This window comes from Taeniopygia guttata, chromosome 9, assembly GCF_048771995.1.
Source record: "Taeniopygia guttata chromosome 9, bTaeGut7.mat, whole genome shotgun sequence".
Taxonomy (NCBI): Eukaryota; Metazoa; Chordata; class Aves; order Passeriformes; family Estrildidae; genus Taeniopygia; species Taeniopygia guttata.
This window is the reverse complement of record NC_133034.1, coordinates 24,120,044-24,136,255: the sequence shown is the minus strand read 5'-3', so window position 1 is coordinate 24,136,255 and position 16,212 is coordinate 24,120,044. Positions and strand designations below refer to the sequence as shown.

Below are 16,212 nucleotides of genomic sequence, written 5' to 3'. Positions count from 1 at the left end.
TAATGGCTCTGGATCTTTCCCACAAGAACAGCGAGGAGAGGCTGAGAGATGAGGCAGAAAGGGTCGAGGGGCAGCCTCGTGGCAGGGGTTGTTCTCCCTGGCTTTTAGAGCCAGTTGCAATATGTGATTATATTTTTTCTCGTAGAACTTTGAAACGACTCTGGGCACTGCATTTTCATTTTTATTTCTCCTTTTACTCCAGTCGTGTTCTTGGAGTGCTTGACTACTTTTTTTTTTTTCTCCCCTTCATTTATTTCTCTGGAAATGGTTCAAAAGACATTTGGAGGAGTTAATGAGACAATTTGCAATTTATCTTGGTGGTTTTTTTTTTCCTTTTGGGGGCGATCCAAAGCCATTTGGAGGCAATAGAATGGTCTCAGTGACTCTGAGGAGCTGTGGGTGAGGCCCTTGATGAGAATTGTTGTGAGTCTATTGACAATTAGGTGATGTCTCCATATGTGAAATGATAAAATACAAGTGTAAATGTTATAGCTCAGAATGTTTTAGTGCTGCTTTGCAGCTCTGTTTTTGCAGCACGCTGCAGTTACTCTGGTGGGGCCCAAACGGTGTCTGGGTGCAGGAACCACTTTAAAACAACCAGAGGCTGCTGGAATGAGCAAAACTGGTACCAAAAAAGAAAAAAATAAGAAAGGAAGATCAAACACAGGTTTATTACTCCAATGGGGGTGTTGGAAATAAGGGGAGCAAGGCTCCTTTTGGGTCAGTGTGGGACGTGAGGCCCTACAGGGCAGTGCTTAATGCACATTAATTATACATTATCACATTTCTGTGATGCCAGAGCAGAGGGTAAATATGGATACGGGGGAAGAAGCTGAGATAAAAGGCAAGTGGAGAGGAGAATTGAAATTGGTCTCCCTGGTAAACAAGGCTCAAAGTCACCCCCTGTATTTGCTACCTGCTGAAGGTGGGGAGGGAGATGGGCGTTTGCAGCTGTGTCAATATTGGCACTTTAGAAATGGAAGATGAACCAGAACTGAGCTGGAGGTGTTTTCCTCTGGGTCTCCAGCTGTGCTGCTGAGGAGTTTTTGGGAAGGGCTCACCTGTGGGTGTTTCCCTGGCTCGCAGCAATGATCCCAGTGCAGATCCACAAGGGTGTTCCCAACACCTCCTGGAGCAGCATCACCACAGGAGAGGTGGGCACAGGGGCAGATGTACAGCCTGGGTGCTGAGAATTTTAAACTTTCTGTGCTGACAGACTCTGATCTCAAGAATTGGACATCTTTGGCTCAGTGAAAATGGATTTTTGCATAATATTTTATTTTCCTGGGTCAAACATTTCTAATTCTTGAGGTTCATAGGGCACTTCAGGGAGACATTTGGTCCAGACAACTCATCCTCACCTGGGAGCTGTTCCAGATCCAGGTTTGAACCAGTCCATCCCTCTTTTCCCAGGCAGCAGCCCCAGGGAAGCTCTGCTTGGAGCTGTGCTGCTGCATGGACAAAGCAGGTCAGGAAGGTGCTGCAGCACCTGGTCATTGGCAGCATCCTCGATGAGCAGTGCCTGGAAACTCCCTCAGACAGGAATTTTCTCAAAGTGCAGCTGGTTTATTTACTGGGGTGGCTTTGCTCCAATCTGAAGCGGCTTTAAATGGAATTTTTCTTTTGTCTCATTAATAATTTTCCATTTTATCTTTAATTGACAAAGCAATCGAGATTTGTGGATCTTATGTCTATCTTGGGTTTCTTTAATCATAGAATCATGGAATGGTTTGGGTTTGAAGGGACCTTAAAGCCCATCCAGTGCCACCCCTGCCATGGGCAGGGAAACTTTCCACCATCCCAGGTTGCTCCAAGCCCTGTCCAGCCTGGCCTTGAACTCTAGATTTACTTTTGGAGTCAATCCATAAAAGTTTGGTTATCTTCCACTTAATAAGGCTTCAATGTGGGGTGGAAGCAAATGTGAGACTCCCACCCTTGTGCACATATTAAATGTTTGGTTCTCTCTTCATGCTAAGAAAAGTTGTGTATTTCTCAAGCAGAACTGAGAGCAGCCAGCTCATCCTCCCGTCACAAACCTCAAGTTTCTCAGAAATAAAAGGAAATGACTCTCCTGATATAATTTCCCCCCCTCCCCGAAGTAGCAGACAGTTGCTGACTAATATCTGGCTGTGGCTGCGATGGCTTTGGGGGAAGTATGAATTCTTTATGGCACCTCAGGGGGCTGCTTAACAGCTTTATCAGATAATTACAGTTCTGGAAACAATGTGTGATGTGTGCTGTGCTGTGGGGATTTTGGATGCACCCTGTCTCCCAGGGCTCTTGGCATTAATATCTTCTCTCCCCTCGTCCATCTCAAAGAGCTGGAGCAGGTGGAGGTGCCTCGTCCCCTCTGTCCCAGCCCGAATCCCAGCCCTGCTGCTTGTCCCCTTGGCACTCTGAGGAGACCTCTGTGCCATCCCTGCCTCTTCCAAGGGCATCTGACAGGATCAGGGACTCTCTGCTCCCCTGAGGGAGGAACTGAGTGGTTATTGTAAATGCAGGTGAACCCAGTGGGAAGAAATGACCATGTCTGACTCAATTCAGAAGGCTGAATTATTTCTTTATTATAACTATGCTAAAATACATTAATATACTATACAAAAGGAGGATACTAAAACTACATACTACTTTCTCTGCCCCTCTCTGAGAGTCCAGCCCCATGTGGGTTGGATTGGCCACCAGGCTCAAACAATCCTCACCAGAATCCAACCAAGCAATTGTTTACTCCAGGTAAACAATTCTCCAAACACATTCCACATGGGAAAAACAAAGAGCAGAAATAGAAATTGTTTTCTCTTTCATTTCTCTCTGTGCACCTCTATGAAAAATCCTGAGAGGGAGAGAAATGTGTTTGCCACAAGTGGTGGATGGCACATCCGGACTCAGGGGAGCCTTTGGTGGAGTTCTGCTCCCTCAGTGCTGGAATTAAAGCTCAGGGTCCTTTTTGAATAGAATCCACTTATTTTCTGTGGAGATTTTTGGGTTTAGGATACAAACCACGTGGCTCCTGAGCAGCCTCAGGGATGCTGCTTCATTCTGGGAAGGCTGAGTCACAGTTCCTAAATATGACAAAGTTAATATTAACAATAAGGAGGGGTCAGAAGCAGGAGGGAAGAAGCTGAAAGTCTGAGAAGTTCTCTCTTAACCTTTTCAGGTTAAGAAGTTCTCTCTTCACCTTTAACTGAAAGGTTAACAACCTTTCAGTTGTTAACACAACTCCCTGTAAGATGAACCAGTCTGTATTAGAGGGCCTGAAATCCAACCTTAAATTAAATGCTTGGCTGAAGTTAAACTTTCTGCTGTAGAACTCCCCAGGGGCTGGAAAACTTCTCTTCCAAGGAGGTGGAAGAAGTGGACAAGGATCTTTGACCACCCTCTCCAGCCTCTCCTTGCTCCTGTGTGCCCTCCATGTGACTGAGCCAGGTGTGAAGGTTTTGTCAGGCAGGATCCTGGGTGCTCAGCTTTGTACAAAATTCCTTATTTTTGGCACATCAAAGCCCTCTGAGAACAGAAGACGATGCTAATCATGTGTTTGTGCACTTAGAAATATCAACTCATCGACTTGCAGAGCCAGAAGATGGAGGGAAAACCTGGAGGAGCGAAATATAAAATTCTCTTCCATCATCAAAGTAGCAGCATCAAGCCATGACCTCTCTGTGTTCAGACACGCTGCAAGCCAGAAGCAGAATTTAAATGGGCCTGGCCTCCTTGCTGCTTAAAAAGGGAGAGAAAAACAAGTAAAAAATTACTTTTACCAACTTTCCAAACCCAGCTCAAAGCTGCTCCGTGGAAAAATGTAGGCAGGGGTTGCCTTTCACCTCCACATACCTTTACCAGGTGTCCAAAACCTGAAAAACACCTTGGAACCCTCCTCAGCCTCCTGAAATGACCAAAATGCACCTTTTGCAAGGGAATATATTTTTTTTTTCTGGACATAATCACAACTTCTCCAGGAATTTTGTAGGAGCCATGGGGATATTTGATGTTTAAACAAGAAACTCCTTCTGGAAACAGCAAACCGAATTTACTGAATTTAAAAACTCTTTCTAGAAACAGCATCTTGAATTTCTTGGCTGACTCTTCAAGGACATGGTGTGGCATCTCTGCTGGGAGTTCCAAGTGTCACTTGTCTCCATACCTGCACTTGAACACGTCCCCTGACATGGAAATGATGAGCCACAAACTGTCCCATCGGTCTGTCTGAACATTTAACATCACAGGCTGCTCAGCCCAGGGTCTTCACAGAGAGCAAAATCCAAGAGCTTCATGGTATGGACAGTCATTTCCTGCTAGATGTATAATTTATTCTAGTCAGGTCAGGCTGTATTCCTTATATAACAGCTCAGCCTGGAAAAAGGAAATTATTTCATATTTTTGCACCTTTTATAAAGTTAAGGAATTAATTTAAGGAGGTGGTTTACTGTAGCACAGATATTCAGCTGTGATTATGCATCGTGGCTATGATAAGTAAATATACTTGAGTTGTTTGGACATCAGGAAATTTGGAAATTGGGTGTTCCTATATATCCTTCCCATAGGCCTGGATTATTCCTGTTGGTCACTTTCATAGGTTTGTATCTGTATGTATCTATATATCTATCTATATATATAAAATTATAGGACTCTTTGTTCTTTTAGTCAATCCTGGCAGCTGTATAAAGATTTAATTTTTTAAATATATATCCAACTAATTTTAGGAGTCAGTTTCTACTCTGGAAGTGTCCTGAAGCTCTGACTGCACAATTTACAAAGCTCATCAGGAAAGAACATGGCCCAGACCATCCGTCCTGTGGGAGGCATCTGAAAGTCAGGGATTTTCTCTCTCTGAGGAATCTCTCTGTTCAAATCTTCTGTGTCCTACCCCAAAACGTTTTGTGAAGTGAAGGGTTTTTATAAAATCAAGGAGACAAATCAAATTTAGGATAGCAGTGGCTGGTATGACCTTTCATTTGGGGAAAATGGTTGAGCTCCCAGTCCTCATTTTTTAAAAAGCCTGGAGTTATTTTCCTTGGGGAAGGACAAATTTTCAGCCGCACATCATCAAATATTGAATATATTTGCTGCTTATGTAAAAGAGCATTTTAGCCTGGTGAGAGAGAGGAGATTAAAACAAGCAGGCTGCATCCCTAAATTCAATTGTTTTCCTGGGAGATGCCACTCAGCCTGGCAAGAGATTGACACTGTGTCAACTCTGCTTCTCTCAAATTGCCCTCAAACGAGGTGCCCTCTAAATCCGTCCCTGAAAACCGCGGCGGCCGAGGCGCCACCTGATGAAATTAGGGAATTAAATTTCTGGGAAAGTCTTATCCGAGCGCAGGGAGCCCTTTGCAATGGGTTCATTTGTTTGAATAATTAAATTAAGTAATCTCCCCTCCCCAGAGCTCCAAGAAGCATTGGAAGGGGCCAGCAGTGAATCTTCTGCTCCCTCTGGGGGGAAACACCTTTGCTTTTTTGCTTTTCCTGTTGGTTCCTCACCCCATCATTGACCACTTGGCCATGGGTGTGTCCACAGCCAAGTGACAAATTTAGGAGGATGTTGTTCCTGCAGGTAAAGTTAGTTCAGTGTCACAGGTCTGGGGATAAATGGTGGCACTCGGTGAGGAGGTGGTGGCTCCCGCCTCGGGCAGTCGCGGTTTGACGGTGCTAACGGGGAATTTGATGGGAATTTGATGGGAACTTGATGATGGCTGGGAGAAACGCAGTCAACAGCCAGGAAATGCTGCTGAAACCTTATTTTCCTCTCAGTCCTTATCAGCCTGGACACTGCCAGGAGAAGGGTGGGGATCAGATCCAGATTAAACCCCAGGGTTCTCTTATCACCTCCACAGCAAAACGCTCCAGCCCACCTGGCAGGGCAAGCCCAGCATTAGAATTTAATATAAAAAGTGGGACCAGAAACATGATAAAATAAATGCTTGTGCTCCTTGGAAATATCCTTTTCTCTCCTGGCCTGTCTCCTGGTAGGGCAAGCCCAACATTAAAATTTAATATAAAAAGTGGGATCAGGAAAATGATAAAATGCTTGTGCTCCTTGGAAATATCCTTTTGTCTCCTGGTCTGTCTCCTGACCTGCAGGTCATAGGAAAATCTTGGGTTTAGCAAAAAATAAAAATATGTGAACAGCAGCAGGGTGGCACAGCCTGGAAGTTGGGGATCCTTAAGGGTTTAGGAGTAGACAGGAATTATTTGCCTTAATTTTTAAAACATGTACACCACTGTTTGCTGGTTGGTTGATTAAACTTTCCAAATGTTAGTAAGTAAGAGCAATATATGTTTTAATAACAGGTTTTTGCACTTGGGGATGTGCAGGATCCAAAATACAGATTATTGTCATAATAAATTTTACAAAATAATGCAATGAGGCTGAGGGGATCCTGATTTTGGGCATTGGTGTTCATGTGTGGATGAATTTGAAGAGAAATAATAGGGAAGTCAAATATCTTGGAGGGGGAATTCGGCCGTGTTTCCTCAGCTTGAGGAGTGCTTTTATAATTTCCCCTCTGCCCTAAAACATTTAACCAGATTTTGGGTTTTCAAGGCTGGAAAACACAGGAAGGACATGATATTATTTGATTTTTGCATGTGAGCTCTGTGTGGTCTAAGCAGCCTTTTAGGGCTGCAATTCCATTTCATTTATACCCAAATCTCTGGTGCTTGATGAGTATAAAGCTGGTGATGAGCTCTGAAGAGCAAATATCTGAAGGGTGTTTCTGAGGAGCATTTCTCTTCCAAAAAGTGCTGCCAGTTAGCTTTAGGAGCAGGGAAGGAATGAGAGCCTGGAGAATGCCGTGTCTGAGGCAGATCTGGCTGGGCTTTAAAGAAATGCAAACAGGCAGAAACGAAAATGAGCAGCCAGAAGTCAAACTCCCCTGGTGTGGTGCTGTGGGTGAAAGCAAAACCTTGTGAGTTAACGACAGCTTTTGGCGGTGTTTTCATCAAGTGCAACGTTTGTGGAGGATAGACTTTGTTTTTTAGTGATTAACCATCAACAATTCATGGAAATGAGGCCTTGAGGTGTAAAACACACAGATAATTTCAGGTATTCTTGTTGCTGAAACACAATTTTTTCTATTCTTGCACTTGGAAAGAGCTGTGATTTTTGCCAGGGTAAATTCCCGAAGTTGATGACGCTGTGCTGGAGAGCTGCTTTTCCCTTCTAGGGCACACATGGGGCTTTTGACCAAGAATGCTAAAAATCAAATCAATTTTTCAGCCCATTGGGGTGTTACAGAGATACTTTAGGCTCAGCTCAAAGCCTGTGTAGGTGTTGGTGGTGTCCTTGGTGCCAAAAGTCCCCTACAGGTGGCAAAGATCTTGGGAGACTCCTGACCCGGTGGGATGTTCCCTCCTGAATAATCCCTCTGCTCTGCTCTTTGCAAAAGACCTCAAAAATAATGGAAAAAGCAGATTTCAGGCAGCAGGAATCAGAAGTTTGAATGTCCTTCCCAAAAGCAGGATTCTTGAGCGCTGTGAAAATCTGGTGTTCCCTCTTGGACGTGATGACTTGTGCGGATATGATGTGAAGATTCTGCTTCTATTTTTAATTGATTTTAAAAGGATTTTAGTTCATCCATTAAAATGAAAAATCTCCTGTAGCAGCAGAATCTAGAAATCTGTTTTCATGTTTGTTTTGAACTTTGCTTTATATCAGCGAACCCCCAACTTCTGAAGGAAAATATTTGCAACAGAGCAAGAACTCAAAAATCCATTTGGTTTAAAATAGGTGATAATAATTATTAATTTTATTATTATGATTTAGACTTGTCAAGTTCTGTTACACAAACCTGCCTCAACTTGGATTTTAACCACTTAAATAATTGGGAAAAATTGTGGTCCATGTGGCTAAAAAAATACCCTGAAGACCCAGTGCTTCATTCCATATTAAATGATGTTTCTTGCTGTGAAAAGTGAGTTCTCTCTTAGCAAAATGTCTTTTCTGTTTTGCCAGGCAATTTAAGATTAAAGCTTGACAGGCCATGCTAATGAAATAAAGCAATAAACATTTTCTGACAGGTGCAAAATACAGCCCTTGTTCGATAAGATGATATTTGGGGGAAAAATTTGCTTGGTAAATCTAATTTGTGTCAGCTCAATATTGGCTTGAGCATCAAATTCTAATTTATTGAAAGCACCAGCAAATACTAGAACCATTTGTTTAGCACAAAGCATTCAATCTATAAGGACCAACTCTATGAAATTTAATTTTCTGAGCCAAAAAAAGACAATCAAAGTAGGAAAAACAGGAAAAGCAGGAAAACCCCCCCTCATGTTGGAATAAAGGGAGCTGCAACTTTAGAGGTGAAAATATTTAATTTAAATGAAAAAAGGGAAAAACCTCCATGAAATGAAATAATCAAACAGATTTTAAAAGCTGTGGCTGATTTTTAATTCTATTTTTCCTCTTTTCAGTGGAAACATTGATATTCCAGTCTTTTCTGGCCACTCTTGCAGAGATTTTTATGGATTGACAAGGAAATGTTGAGCAGTTGGGATGAGATGAGCTTTAAGGTTCCTTCCAACCCAATCCATTCTGTAATTCCATGATCTTCCAGGATTTAAATCTCCACCAGTTTCCCCAGTTTCTCAAAGCTGATTGGGGTGGGGATAAATTTGGAAGGGAATTTCCCTCCTGTTTTTTTAATATTGGACCTGCTGAAGTGGTAACTGCTGCATTCAAATGATGGAATTCCAAATATCCCAGCTTTATCATTATAATAATTTTTATTATATCTCCATGTTGGTTTATTTTTTATAATGAACCTCAGTGAAAACCAGGAGCAATCATCTTTCCCAAGGTCTCAGGTCTCGGATCGGATTCCTTTAAAATTGTTAATTGAAAATCAGATATTTTTAGCATCTTTTTAGGGGGCTGGAAGTATTCTGCATACTTCCAACCCCCTAAAAAGATACTAATACTTGCAAAAATTCTGCAGGTATTTTTGTCTTCACTCTTTGACTTGCAGAAATTTAACTTTTTTTTTTTCCCTAATAATTGCAGAAATTTAGCCTTTTTTTTTCTCTCTTTACAATGATCTAATTGGATGAAACAATTATCGATTAATCCAGCTGCTAATTAAGCATGATTCTGGGTTTATGATGTGTTTCCTTATTGGGTGGAAGAATTTGGGAATTTCTTTATGCTGCCATTCCCAAACTCATCAGCACCTGACATCTCCTGATGCTGATGAGTTTGGGAATGGCAGCATAAAGAAATTCCCAAAAGGATTGCTGTTATGGCTTTTGGGGATTGCTTCTATTTACTCCTTGAACAATTTTTTGGGTTAAATTTTTATTTTTTTCCCCCTCAAGTAAGTGTGAGGGGAATATTTCTCCATTTTATCTGTCGAGAGCTCATCCAAGCCCATAAAAATACTCCAGAAAAGAGGAAAAAATCCATATGGCATATTTATAGCCAATTATTTTCCTGATTCTTCCTTTCTTCAACTCACAAGTTTTATGGGAGCTTCATCTTTATCCATTTTACACTCCAGCAAGCTTTGCAAATAAATACTGAAGGTTAAGAAGAGTTGCTGATTTATCCTTAAACCCAGCCTGAGAGGAGCTGGATCCCACAGACTCATATTAAATTAGCAGCTCATTCCTCCTGGGCTGCTCATTTTTAACCTTTTTAACCTTTTAACCACAGAATTCTGAAGTGGCCAAAACTTGCACAGGTTAAAAAAAAAAAATTGCCTGTATTAATCAAGTTTTTTGTTATTTTTCTCATCAAAATTGAACCTCACAGCGCTGCAGCTGTACACAGAAATCCAGACCAGGCACAACTCACAAGAGGCTATTTTGGGGAATGTTTTGCTTATTAAATTTTTCTGCAGGATGGGGGAAGAGGCTTCTCATCCTCTGCCAAAAACCTCGGGTTATTATGTGGCTTTTGCACTGCAGAATTTCTCCAGCCACGTGCTCCTCTCTTATCAGCAATTGCAAACTGCCACCTCTTGATTTTTTGGGAACCTCATTTCCAGTTGGATCTTTGGGACAATTGTTGTCTTCATTCCCAGGATTTTTGGACTCTGAATACCACGTGGAAATGTTTTTAATGGGTGTTTTTCTTACCAGCAGCACCTGAATATCTGCATTAAAACCTGGCTTTGTCCAGGGATTAAGGAAAATTATTGTGGATGAGCGGGATAAGGAAAGGATTAATATTTTTCTGTCTGTACCCTGGTTAATTATATCATGTTCGGTACTTAAATGTACTTTTTGGATTTCAGGATGTCTTTGTTGAATTAAAACAATATTTTTTCCATCCTTGGAAGTGTCCAAGGCCAGGCTGGATGGAGCTTGGAGCACCCTGGTCTAGTGGAATGGGTTGGAATTAAGTGGTCTTCAAGATTTCTTCCAATCCGAAGTAATTCTGTGCTTTTATTGTTTTCAAATATCAAAATATATCTTTATTATTTCCCTGAATCCCTGAACAAAAATGTCCTCACATTCCATGCCATATTCTATTCCAAAATGTCTGTCCATTCAGGAGTTGGAATTTTGTTATGCAGTGGATTTTTTTTTAATGTTCTCATAAAAATGGCTTAAACTGTTGGCATGATTTGGAGAATGGTGCTGATAACGGAGCCCAGATGGATATATTTATATCTTTTATTTAAATTTATTAAAACTATATCAAAATTATATTATATATATTAATATAGTAACCCCCAATATATTTATATATAAAAATATTTTATATTTAATTATAATATATTATCTATAAAAATAAAAGTATATATAAGTATATATATTTATATACATAAATATACATATTTATACATATATGTAACAGTAGATATTAAAATTTAGTTAAAATATTCTATATTTATAAATATCTAATTGATTTTTGGAGCTCAAATAACATCTCCTTGGCCACAGAAGGCTGTGTGATTATTGTCAGTATATTTTTACTGATATTTTCTCTCTACAGTGCCCAAAAGGATATTGTACTCAGGTGGGGGCTGACCCCTTCTCCCAGGTAAAAGTGAGTGGATGAGAGGAGATTGTGCCAGGGGAGGTTTAAATTCGATATCAGGGAAAGTTCCTTCACATTTGATGTAGATTTGGCTGTGTAATTCCTGCTTTTTCTGTATGAAAACCCTCAAAACCAAGTAAAATGTGCTTGCCATACATAAATAAAAATATAAAATAACATAAATATAAAATAAAATATATAATAAAATAAATATAACAGTAATAAAATTACTCCAGGGAGCAATTTTGAGAAAGTCGAGTGCAGAAGTTTCTCTCAGATGCACATCTGAGGTGAAGGTGTCTATTGAGGAGAGGAGAAATCTGGGTGCCATGGTGATGGGAGGCTTTATATAGTCTAAAAGGATAATTGCATTACTTTGAATTTTCCTGGGTTGGGACAGGTCTGTAATTTGGACTGCTCAGAGCTGATGGATCAAATTAGCAATGACATTATTTGATAGAAATAACCTTCAATATTTTACTTTTTAAAGCAGCCACGTGATTTGCCACCAAATCGGCACCACTGAGGTCGTGGTGCTCCTCGTTCCTTGGTCCTCCCTTTGGGAAAAGTTGAATTTGGATCCACTTTTGAGTCTCTTTGGATCTTTTTTCCCCAGAAACCAGGGACAGGATAAGAGGAAAGAGCCTCAAATTGCACCAGGAGACGTTTAGGTTGGATATTAGGGGAAATTTCTTCATTGAAAGCTCATTCAAGTCTTAAATTAAGACTTTTCACCAAAAAAGATCTTTTTTTTTTTACTGAGATAAATAAAACAAAATCCTGTACTCACAAAGCAGAAGATCCAAGTGGGTTGAATGAGCAAATTTTATTAAAATATTTTAACATTTAGTAAATTTACCTTGTAATTTTAACCCATTTTTTTTTACTTCTCCCTTGTTGTATGGTGACCTCTTGATACATTTATTATTTCATACTATGTGTTCTTCTATCATCCTAATTTTACTTTTCTATTATCTTATTATAAAAATCTTAATATTTCTTGGATGGGTAAGAAAAATTGCATTAAAAATAGGAACATAATTTTCAATAATTTATCTTTCATCACATTTTTTACTATTTATCTTATTCCTCTTCTCTTGCCATATTATGATTATTTTTTTATAGATTGATCACATCCAGAGTGAGATATTTGAATATATTTGGAATTGGGTAACAGGAGTGGTTGACCTGATGTGTCTACAAAAAAATGAGAAATCCAGATGTGCTGAGCATATTCTCATGGAAATCTTGAGTAAAAAAAACTGCTTTCATGAGAAATTCTTCAGGATCTCACTCACAATAATTTAATGCATTTTGGGGGATTTCATGACCTGCATGTGAAAAGGAAATTTCCAATACAGAGTGAGAACTTTCTTAACTTTTGGTAAAATCTCTCCTAATCTGTGCAAGGAATAGAATCTTTAATTTTATATTTGTCCCCATCAACATCCTCTTAATGCTCTCATTTGGAAGTGCAATGTTCCTTCCCATGTGATATTTGTGGATAATCACAGAAATTCTTTAAGGAAAGCAATTTTCTTGTAGATGTAATTTCCTTGTAGATGTAAATTTTTTATATCACATAATTAACAGCTCTTTGATGAATGATAGAACAGTGAAATAGGAAATTTAATTCTCATTTAGAAGTTGGATTAAACACAGGAATCCTGAGGGCCAGAAACATTTATGGGTTTTTTTGGTTTGATTTGGGAGCTTGTGCCACCCACTCGTTAAAATCCGTGGATTTTCAACTGATTTCCTTCAAATATTTTTTTTTCCAGGGGTTGAAGATGTTTTGGGAGGGAGGGATAATTCAGATATCGTGTCCCCAGCCCCCTCCTGGACTGCAGTGTTCAATCACAAGGTGGCACTTCTGCCTCACGGATGAGTTTTTTCCTCCCAAAAATCCCAGTCGGTGCCTCCTGCCTCGATCCTCCTTTCCTTTTCCCTAGGAATAAACATTCCTTACATCCCTGGAAAAGGTTTTCTAAATATGACCACAGGTTTTAACTCCAGTTCAACCCTGGGATGACAACAGAGTAAAATCAGAAATAGCAGTGAGGTTGTAAATCTTCATTTTCCCTTCCTCCTCTGGACTTTCCCTAAAATTATTTAGGTCAGTGAGGTGCTAAAATTGCTCTTATTGCTATTTTTAAATGTTGGTGGTGAACGAATTAGCTGCTATTTTATCTGGATTTTATTGTTTCTTACCAAAGTTTGATTCAAAGCTCACAACCTGTTCCCACCTCTCAATAAGGTGCTGAGATCAACTTGGGATATTCCAATAATTCTGGTTTTTTATTTGTGTGTCCAGCTATGAATAACTTCTGGAATGAGCTTTCAGACTTGCCTCAATTATTCAAGATCCAGAGTTTTTTGCTCTCCTTGCCTTGGGAATATTTTATGGCTGGAAGAGGGTTTGTCCCAAAAAACACCTGAGGGAGAAGGAAAACTCTTGTTTTTCCCTCCTGTTGACAATTCTGGATATTCTGAGTCCTTCAGAGGATTTATTCCTGCAAATCCCTGCATTTCTTCAGGTTTTGCTCCAGGTGGGGCTGGGCAGGCCCTTCAGGCTCTTTATGAGATTGGGAATTCCTTGAGAAGGTGGAAGTTGAGCTGCAGGTGCTGGAAAAGCTGTGATAAATCCCATTTTCTTAACTGAAATAAAAAATTTCAATACCCTTACTAATATTTCTATTTTTCCTTTTTTTAATATTTATACTGTTCCAACAGGATGTTCCTGTTGGCTGCCCAGCCCATCAGGATTAATATTTCTGTATACCTGACACCTTCATTCTACCTGACTTTTATTTTTTTACATGATCATTTATTTTTATCCTCATTGGTAGGCAAAGAAAAAAGTCATTCAGACCTTCCTGAAGACTTTTAAAAACTCCTTAAATAATGATAATCATGCTTAGCTTAAAAAGGATCATTTTTAAAGGGTAGGGGCTTGGATCTTTCTTTTTGGCAAGTTTAAAGCCAGGTTGGCTGGAGCTTTGGATGATCTGGGATAGTGGAAAATGTCCCTGCCCTTATTTAATATTTCAATTATTTACCTTATTTTATATTTCTACTGCTCCTTTTCCTCATGTCCCTCCTCTCCCCGGTCTTCACCTAAATTCCAGTCCCTCCTGATGGAACCTCTGGATAAATCTCCCCTGGATCACTGGGAGCAGATCCATACCCCAGGTAATTAATAATGAAAATAATTAAAAATGCTCAACTGCACCGTTTATATTTCTTAGAGACATCCAACTCCATGAAGAGTTTGATGGGAAAACAGGGAACTTGTAGCTCAAAAACTCTGATTTGTGCTTTTTTAAATGTTTTTTGCACACTTTTCCTTCATTTTCAGAATAAATCAGGTGATTTTAAAGCAGTGTTAATCTAAACAAAGATTTATTATTATTTATATTTATACACAAAATACAATTCAAAATACAACTCACCACAGCACTGGATGCCAATTAACGTTTTCCCCATATTTATTTCCTGGCCCATTTTAGGCTTTTCCTTATTTTACCTGTGAATTCCTTTTTATTTTATTGTATTTGAATGCCTTTTGTTGAGCCCTGGCAACCAGAAATCCCTTTGCTACAGAGCTGATGCTTCAGGTAGGTCAGCAAATAATCCAAATATCCAGATGGGATCCCCAGGAAGGATTGGACCTCCTTTGGATGGCAAGAAAGACCTGAGCTTTTTCTCAGCTCTTAACAAAAAATTAAGAGCTTAATTTTATTTTTTTCTGAATTTTTTCTTTTTTTTTTCTTTTTTTTTTTTTGGGAATTTTTCTTTTTTTTTTTCCCCCGTCTCTTAAAACAAAAATAGAATTGTATTTTTAGGTTTAAATGTGTCTCTGAGGTGGAGGGGATGTGGTAATTCTGCTTTCTCATGCATCCGCTCCCTCTGCTAAATCAAAGGAATTGACATTTAAATTGGTTTAAGCCTTGCTTAAGTTCAGTTTTTACCAGGTGATATCAGGATAAACATTTGTTTAGATCATGAAGAATGAAGGATCCAGGCAGCAAGAGGAGCAGTCATGGAATTGTTTGTTTTCCTGGAGAATTTCTAGGGATTATTTTCCTTCTCAGGCTAAAATCCTGGCTGAGTGTGGATCTGGGCCTAAAAGGCTCCAAACTCCTTCAGCAGATTGAGGAATTTTATCTCAAATTAAAGGAGATTTAAGTGAAAAATTTCTTTAATCTGTTTTTTAATTTTGGATAATGACTCAGAGAATTTCAGTGCTTTGATAAGTTGGGTTGTTGATTTTTTTTTGTGTTTTTTAAACCTGTAATTTTGCACTTTTTTATTCCCTAGCCCATGGTTTGAATAACTGCTGTGTGTGTTTAGTTATCCCTGTGCCAGGACTGAAATAATTCCTGTGTGTGCATGGTTCAGTTATGAAATGGATGCCAGAGAGGTGCAAATTGTGAAAATCAAAGCAAAATTCTTGGTATTTTTCTCAGGTGCCCTAAAAACATCCCCAAGTCTGGAATGTGATTCCCCCTTCTCTGTTCTCAGCCCTTCTCATGTTTGTGAAATGCTGGGAAATATTAACTGACCTTTTTTATATATGAAAAAAGCAGATTTTTCAACCAGGCACTGAATTTCCATTGATTTTTACATTATTTGGTTCTGTTAGGTTTTGCTATTTGTTTGTTCTCAGTGTAGCTTTGGATAAAAAAATATCTTATTTTTGCTATGGAAAGGTTGCATCCAAACCTTTATTGCTAAGTCTTTATTTAAAGTTCTGAACCTCCACCAATCAAAAAAATAAACAGAATAACCAAGAACATTTTGCAAACATCCCATGGAGTTATGGAAAGGACTTTATTTTCCTGATTTGTGTTGTGTGGCAAAATTCTTGGTCTGTTTTCCTCATGGTTTTATTGAAATGTGGATCATGTGGAATTATTTATTTATTTATTTATTTATTCATTTATTTATTTACTTATTCCCTATTTCTTGGTCTAACAAATGCTCTGCTCCATGTTTTCCAGGGATAATTGTCAGCCTGGAGACACGTGGAGCAAGGAGCTGATAAGAAATCCAATTGTGCCATATGGTTCCAAAAGCTGTGCTGGAGACATTTGGGATTTTGGAAATCCTTGATGATCCTTGTTTGGCTCCCAGCAAATGGTGGTGGGGAGCACCAGAGAGAACTTCTGCCACACAGCAAATGCAGCTTAATGCCAAATTTATTTTCCAAATGGGAATTCCTGTTGCCATCA

The 16,212-nt window shown here is 39.3% G+C and overlaps 1 long non-coding RNA gene across 1 annotated transcript in view; it reads left to right on the top strand.

Moving 5' to 3' along the window:
• The window catches only part of LOC140684739 (uncharacterized), a 59,896-nt gene that overhangs the window by 16,184 nt on the left and 27,500 nt on the right, over positions 1-16,212 (top strand). The window contains exon 2 of the long non-coding RNA XR_012057447.1: positions 14,107-14,170. This is a non-coding gene — a long non-coding RNA (uncharacterized lncRNA). The remainder of the gene's footprint in view (positions 1-14,106; positions 14,171-16,212) is intronic.